The following is a 7,500-nucleotide window of genomic DNA, read 5'->3' on the forward strand; positions in this document are numbered from 1 at the left end:
GAGGAAGGCCTGTATCGCTATAAAGTTCCCCCTTAGTGCAGCCTTGGCTGCGTCCCATAAGTTTTGGGTGGTTGGGTTTTCATTTTCATTTGTATCAAGGTTCTCTTTGCTGTTGTTGTTGTTGCTGTTGCTGTTGTTGTTGTTGCTGTTGCTGTTGCTGTTGCTGTTGTTGTTGCTGGGTTTTTTGTTTATTTCAACTTTGATTTCATCATTCACCCATTGGCTTTTCGATAGCATGTTGTTTCATCTCCATGCTTCCCCCCCCCCGCCTTTAGTTAGCCTTTAGTTGGCTTCTGTGACTCACTTGTACGTTTTGGAGTTCGGTTGACCCTGTTTGGAAGTCTATTCACCTATGGCTATAACTGTTTGTATGAAACAGATAGTAATAGAATCTCAAACCCATCTAAAAGAGAAAGAAAGGAAGGAGAAGGGGGGGAAAAAAAAGTCTCTATTATTTTCTTGCTTCCCTCTGCCACTCTTAATGGTTTAGATGTCTTCTTTTTACAATTTTGTGTTTATTCCGTTTGGAATGAATGGTAGTGATCACCTTTCCGGTGATGAGTGGTCTCATTTTTGTACCATCCTCCTTCTTCTCTATTTAGAGTAGACCTGTTGATGTTTCTTTTAGCATGGGTTCAGTGTTGCTAAACTCTTTTCGTTTTTGCTTGTCTGTGAAGTTCTTTACCTCCCCTTCTATTCTAAAGGATAGCTTTGCTGGATAGAGTATCCTAGGCTGCTTCTTTTTGTCTGTTTTGTTTTGTTTTGTTTTGTTTTTCATTCAAGAATTTCAATAGATCTTGCCACTCCCTTCTGGCCTGTAGTGTTTGTGTAGAGAAATCCGCTGAGAGCCTTATGGGGGTTCCCTTGAAACTCACTCTGTTTTTCTCTTGCCTAAAGGCGTTTAGGATCATTGCTTTATCCTTGACTCTGGCCATCTTGATTAGCCTATGTCTTGGTGTGGGCCTGTTTGAGTTCTTTCTGTTGGGTACCCTCTGAGCCTCCTGGACTTGGATATCTGATTCCTTCTTTAGATTTGGGAAATTTTCAGTCATGCTTTCTTCGAATATCTTTTCGGTCCCCTTGGTTCTTTCTTCCCCTTCTGGAACCCCTATTGTGCGTAGATGGGCACGCTTTCGAGGGTCCCTTAGGTCCCTAAGATGGTTTTCGTTGTTCTTTATTGGTTTTTCTCTCAGCTGTTCTGATTGGGTTCTTTCTGTTGTCCTGCCTTCTAGGCCACTTATTCGTTCCTCTGCGTGATCTAGCCTGCTTTGGACAGCCTTTAGACCAGTTCTCATTTCAGCCAATGAGTGGACCAGTTCTCCTTGACTCTTCTTTATAGCTTCGATTTCGTTTTTGACGTATAGTATATCTCTCAACACTATCTCTTGGAGTTCCTTCAGGACTTGGATCACTCCTTTTTGGAAATCTTGATCGAGCAGGCCATCCACGTCTATTTCATGGATCGTGCTTTCAGGGAATTTCTCTGGCTCTTTTAATTGGGAGTGGTTCCTCTGCTTCTTCATAATGCTCCTATCTCTCTGGCACTGTGGCTTAAGGAGTATCAGTTATCTATTGGTGTCCTTAAGGAGTTTATGTATTTATCGAAAGCCTAGGCAGGCATAAAACTTTAAAAGAGAGAGGGGGATAGGGGGAGAGAGAGAGAGACAGAGACAGAGACAGAGGGGGAGAGGGAGAGAGGGGGTGGGGGCAGGATGTTAAAAGAATGGAGAAAAAAAGGTTTGAAAACAGTGTACGATCAATAATAGAAGAGCAAGTTGAAGCAGAATAGCAATTGAGCTGAGACGTCTTCTAAAAGCCTTTAAAAACAAATAGAAAAGATCAGAAAATAATATACAATTGTTTCAAAAGTAAATTTTTAAAAGGTAATCGGAAATAGAACAGATTTTAACAAAAGATAAAACAGAGGATTTTAAAAGACGGGAGAAAGAAAAGGTTTGAAGACAGTGTGTAATCATGAATAGAAGAGTAAGTGGAAGCAGAATAGCGATCGAGTTGAGACGTCTTTTAATAACCTTAATAAAAAGGAGGAAAAAAATCGAGAAACAATATTTGAAACCTGTGAATAACCAGTAACAGGAGATCAAAACCAAGAGAATGAAAAAGGGAAGGGGGTGGATGTTTAAAAATAATAATAATGAAAAGACTTGAAATGAAACATTTAAAAGGGATTAAAACCGTAAACGTATACGACTGTTCAAAAGTAAAGGTTAAAAAGGTAACAGAAGGTAAAACCGATGTAAAAGAGATTAAAAAAGAAAAAGGAAAAGAAAAAAAAAAAGAGGAAAAAAAAAAAAAAAAAAGGATGTGTTCTCCTGGAGACGGTGCGCTCTTAACGGTTTCACCGAGAAGTCTTTCTGTCGTCGCCCTGTTTCGTGAACTCAGCTTGCTGTTTCCGCGGGCCCTCTGTCGGCGCCCTCGTCTGTGCTGCCCTCGGTGCCTGTGGGCAAGTAGATCGCGCCCCCTCCTGGCACCGCGGTCGGATGCTGCGTTCCTGCCGGGAAGGAGGGAGGGTGGCTGGCCGCCTGCCCTCTCCCGGCGCCGGTCGCTCCGCTGCTCTGTGCGGCTGTGTGCTCCGCCTCGGGTCGGCGCTCCTCTCCGTAGGTGGGCTCGGGGAAGACGGTGGAACCGCCCCGCCCCTGCTGCATTCCAAAACTCGGCTCCTTCTTAGTCTTGGTGGCGCGAGTTCTCTGAGGTACCGGGGCAGATATATAATATCTGCCTCAGGCTGAAAACGAGTCTCAGTCCTGCCTAGGAGGTTGCAGAGCCCCCGGGTGCGGATTCGAGTCTCGGCCCCGCCCCCGCTCCCGCCCCCGCCCGCGCGCTGCGCGCCGCGCGCCAGGGGCTATGGCGGCTGTGGCTGCGCCCCGCCTCTCTTCTCGCGAGAAGGGCCGGTGATGGCGCCGCGGGTCTGAGGAGATGGAGGCTACGGCGCCCCTCCCCCCAGGGCACACCGGCCGTGTTGCTTTGCCTTTCTTTCCCCGTAATGGAAAGAAAGTTGGGGGGGCGGGTTGTTCTGCTCTGTATCCCCTCCCGGCCACGGCGCGTGGTGCCGCCGCCACGGTCCTCCGCCCGGCTCGTGCGGCCTGTCCCGGCCCCCGGCTGCCGGCCTGCGACTCGGGCTGGGTGTCGCGGGGACCCTCTGTGCCCGTTTCACTTGGGTCGGTCGGTCAAGGGGCGCTCCGGGCAGATCTGAGACTCGGAGGCTCCCCCACCGTCCCGTCGGCCTCTCCGTTGGAGAGGGGGAGGTTTGGCGAACGAGCCCTAGTCCTCCTCTGCCGGTCCCTCCCGCACTGTTTTGCTTTTGACTCTTTCTTTTCTCCTTTTCTCCTACCAGATTTTGGGCGTCTTTGTCTTTCGAAGAGGGCGGTGTTCTGTCGGAGTTCCGCAGGTGGTCTGATTGGCCGAGTGGGTCCGTCGATGTGAGTTTTGGTGTATTTGTGGGAGAGGGTGAGCTACGAGCGTCCTTCTACTCCGCCGTCTTGCTTCTTCTCGGGTTATTTTTGAAGAGTAGGTGCTGGGGATTGAACCCTGGACCTTTATTTTTTGCATGCTAAGCATGGGCTGTACTGCCTGATCTCTAGACCCTCCCCACCGCAACCCCCCCCTTTCCCACCGCCTCCATAGTACTCGATGAATCTCCTACCTAGATATCTATGCTTCCTTGGAATAGGGCCGTCGTTTTATTCATCGGATTGATGCACGTCTGTGGATTCGTCTCGTTTCTCTCCACTGCGGTGGGTGGCATCGGGGCGTGGGGTGGGGTGGAGTGGCGTGGGCTGGGAACGGTTCTTCACGTGTAGAGGTGGAGCGGAGCGATGAGGATGGTGACTGTTTCCCCGAGTGCTCGCGCCGGGTGATGGAGGCCTGTGGTCTGACTTGGAAGAGGACTCGGGTGACCAGAACAGAGCCTGTGTGGGGTCGTTGTGGAGGGAGGAACTCCACCCCCCCCCCAGCCCCAGCCAAGGCACTCGTACCTCATCGAGGGACGGTCGGCCGAAAACAAACGAAAGCTGTCAGAGGTTTGGGGGTGGGGGTGAAGGGGTGTGTGTGTGTGTGTGTGTGTGTGTGTGTGTGTGTGTGTGTGTGTGTGTGTGTGTCTGTGTCTGTGTCTGTGTCTGTGTGTCTGTGCCTGTGTGGTGTGTGTGGTGTGTGTGTGTGTGTGTGGTGTGTGTGTGTGTGTGGTGTGTGTGTGTCCCCGTTCCCCGTACCACGGTCTCTGGTCGAGGCCCCCACGAGCGGAGAAACGCACGCCAGGCCGTCCGTGCTCCTGGTTGTCCGGCCGCGTGTCCCTGCCACCCAGAGATCCCGAACCGTCCCGCTCGCTCCCCTGCCATGTGCCATGTGCCACCTTCCTGTCGGCCGGGCGCTATTTTAGACCCTGCGAAGAAGTCGACCGGACGGCCGGGCCGGGCCGGGCCGAGCCGAGCCGAGCTGAGCCGATCTGAGCCGAGCCCGTCCAGGCTGGGGTGGGTGGTGCTGGGTTCAGAGGAGTGGGGTACAAGCGGGAGGCGGGCGTCGATGGAGGGGAGGGGGAGGGGGAGGGGGAAGGGAGAGGAAAGGGGAGGGGAGGGGGAGCAGGGATGACGATGGTCTGGGGCTTGGCGTGTGGGGTGGGGGTGGGAGGGATGGTAGCCATCCTATGACTTTCTCTCCCTACCCCGCCTTTTGCAAGTCTGTTAGAGTGACAAGGTGGTGCTGGTTTCTGGCTGGTGCACACCATAGTGATTCTGTTCTTCTTTTTCCTGGTCTTTTTCAGGAACCCTCGTCCCGAGGGACTGAATCTAGTGCCCTGTGCTGCGCGGTACGACCTAGGGGTCGAATCTGCCAGGAGAGGACTTACAAGGATTTCGAGGATCCTGGAAAACTGCTACCATCCAGAATCCTACATGGATGTTCAAGATCTTGTGGATGGACGGACGGACGGACGGACGGAAGACGGATCGAATGGAGGCCCCGCCCCATCCCCTGGACCCCTTGGCCCAGGAGGATCGTGATGGGTCTGGAAAGGACTCTTCCGACGAGGGTCTCGGGATGGACTTTCTCTGTCCGCGGAAGGTGTTTCTGCAGAAAGAGGAAGAGAGGGGCGTTCTCGGCCAGAGAGCCCGAACCGCCTCCTTTCAGGGATCCGCTCCAGTCAGGGTTGGGGTCGGGGTCAGAACGCAGCCACCGACAGCTCCCCTCCCTCGTCCTGGCTCTCCAACTTGGGAAACCCTCCTCCCTGCCCCCTCACCCATCTTCTCTTCAGCCGGCCTCCAGCTTCCCCGTGCCAACCACCTCTCTCATGCTGCCGGACTTTCCTCCTCCTTGGGCTGCCAGGAAGCTCTCCCGCTCCTCCACGTGCTTTGGCTTGGAATCCCTGACAAACACAAGCGGTGCTGGTGGGCGGGGCCGCGGGCGGTGGCAGAAGGACTCCCTTCATCTTATGGGAGCGATTTTTATCTCCATAGAGGTGGCGATTGAGAAAACACATAAAATCACTCAGAAGAATACCCATGTGTAGTATCCCTGACCTAGATCCGTGTCTGTCTGTCTGTCTGTCTGTCTGTCTCTCTCTCTCTCTCTCTCTCTGCCTCTCTCTCTCTCTCTCTCTCTCTCTCTCTCTCTGCCTCTCTCTCCATTTCGCTATTCTCTGTGTGTGTGTGTGCGCGCGCGCGCACGCGCATGCGTGTCTGTCTGTCTCCCTTGTCTCTCTTTCCTCTCCTCTCCCCTCCTCTCCTCTTCCCTGTTCTCCCCTCTTCCCCCTCACCCCTCCACTCCTCTCTTCTCCCCTCCACTCCTCTCCTCTCCCTCTTCTCCTCTCCCCTCGCCTCTTCTCATTTCCCCTCCCCTCCCCTCTTTTCCCTCCTCTCCTTTCCTGTCCTCTCCCCTTTTATCCCTCCTCTCCTCTGCTCTCTCTCTCTCTCTCTCTCTCTCTCTCCCCCCCTTCACTTCCCTCCCTCCTCCCTACCCCCCCAACCCCTACCTTCACAGGGCCTCATAGATTGCAATCGGTTTCCATGAAATGTGATGAAGAGGGAATGAATTTTAGAATGATATCCCCATGCCATCGAATCCTTCTTCCCCAGGGATAGCGACTTATTTGTGGTCGTGTTTGTTTTTGTTTTTCTTGTTGTTTTGGGGCGCATCGAGGGCGCAGGAGGCGTTGGGAGTGAGGGTGATGTTTCTCTTTCTGTCTGTCTCCTCCTTAGGACGGATTTTAAGAGGAGGGAGGACTCACAGAAATCTACCATCTTGTCTCGTACTGCAGCTGTGTTTGAGCTTCCTATACGATCTGGGCGGAACACTCCCCACCCTCACCTCAAGCCGCCATTGCCGCCCCCTCAGCCCCCTGCACCCCCGTCCAGTCCCACACTTGGGGCTGTGGTTGGGCATGGGGGGATGTTGGCGGGGTGGTGGTTGGTGGGGGGTGGGGTGGTGGAGGAAACCAGAAAACAGACCACTGTGGCACGTGGGTGACTGGGGCTTCAGGGTGAAGGAGGATGAATAAAATGGCCGGAATTAGGCTAACGGATTGCTTCTTCTTTTTTTGGCGGGGGGGGAGGGGAGGATCATTAGGTCATTCATTCATTCATTCACTCATTCATTTGCTGGGGGGGGTGTCATTCGGTTTCTTATGCTCGCCCTGAAAACGGTCAACTGTCCTGACTGACTGGTTGCTGCTCACGGTTCCAGGCCTGTTGTTGAAACTGGAAGCTATCGATCTTACTGTTTCTACTGTATTTCACTCATTGAAAGTCATCATCATGCTGGGTCTCTGAGTCTTTCTCCGAGGAGAAGGTCGGTCACAGGACTAATGACCTGACAAAATAGCCTGAGTGACCAAGAAGGCCACACCTTGAGTGCTTATGAGATAACGAGATCTAACCACCAGCCTCTATAGAATGGGTCACCTGGAGGCATCGTGACACCATTCTGAGTCTTCTGATGAGAAAACGATTCTGTGGATGGTGATCGATGCCCGATTGTTTGAGCTATGGCTCTAGAACCACCCCACCCACTCCATCCCCAAGGTGGGTACACAGTTTTGAAGACGCTAGCCTGCTGTGAATCCCCTTTGCCCGGCAGAGTGATAAAATGGCCTCTTTGCTTCTAAGCTCCAAGACCTTGTCTCTGGATTCTTGGGCTCGTCGGGGACGGGGGCCGATCTTTTGGCAACAAGCGTGCTTCAGAAACAGCGGATGCCCGAGAAGGACACTCTGCCTCTCCCTCTTCTTCCGGGCCTGAAATGGGGAGGAAAAAAAAAAATCGCTTCCCCTGGAAGCTGGAGTCCGGAGCCCGCCATCCGGAGGGACTTCTGGCTTGGCCTTCTCCTGGGGTGGGGGGGGAGGGCACGCCACTGCACGTGTTCTTTGTCAACTCCCTGTTTCTCTCTTCTCGAGTTATCTCTTTGGGACGGCTCCCACACTGGGTGAAAACAGACAGACAGGCTGGTATGTCTCCCTACCCCACCCTTCGCCCCCAAATGACTGATCTCCTGTC

The 7,500-nt window shown here is 53.0% G+C and overlaps 2 long non-coding RNA genes across 3 annotated transcripts; one reads left to right on the plus strand and one right to left on the minus strand.

Moving 5' to 3' along the window:
* The first annotated feature begins 1,750 nt into the window (after positions 1 to 1,750).
* On the plus strand, positions 1,751 to 6,528 carry LOC141577131 (uncharacterized). 2 transcript variants are annotated; one of them, XR_012505753.1, is made up of 3 exons: positions 1,751 to 3,440; positions 3,692 to 4,487; positions 4,778 to 6,528. It is a non-coding gene; the product is annotated as an uncharacterized LOC141577131 (long non-coding RNA). The 2 variants fall into 2 exon arrangements; XR_012505752.1 differs by lacking the exon at positions 1,751 to 3,440 and having other exon boundaries at positions 3,447 to 4,487.
* Positions 4,446 to 5,716, minus strand: LOC141577130 (uncharacterized). Its single transcript, XR_012505751.1, has 3 exons — positions 5,628 to 5,716; positions 5,252 to 5,591; positions 4,446 to 5,082 (listed from the first exon to the last, which is right to left on the minus strand). It is a non-coding gene; the product is annotated as an uncharacterized LOC141577130 (long non-coding RNA).
* Positions 6,529 to 7,500: the final 972 nt, after the last annotated feature.

The sequence above is a fragment of the Camelus bactrianus genome, chromosome 3, assembly GCF_048773025.1.
Source record: "Camelus bactrianus isolate YW-2024 breed Bactrian camel chromosome 3, ASM4877302v1, whole genome shotgun sequence".
Taxonomy (NCBI): Eukaryota; Metazoa; Chordata; class Mammalia; order Artiodactyla; family Camelidae; genus Camelus; species Camelus bactrianus.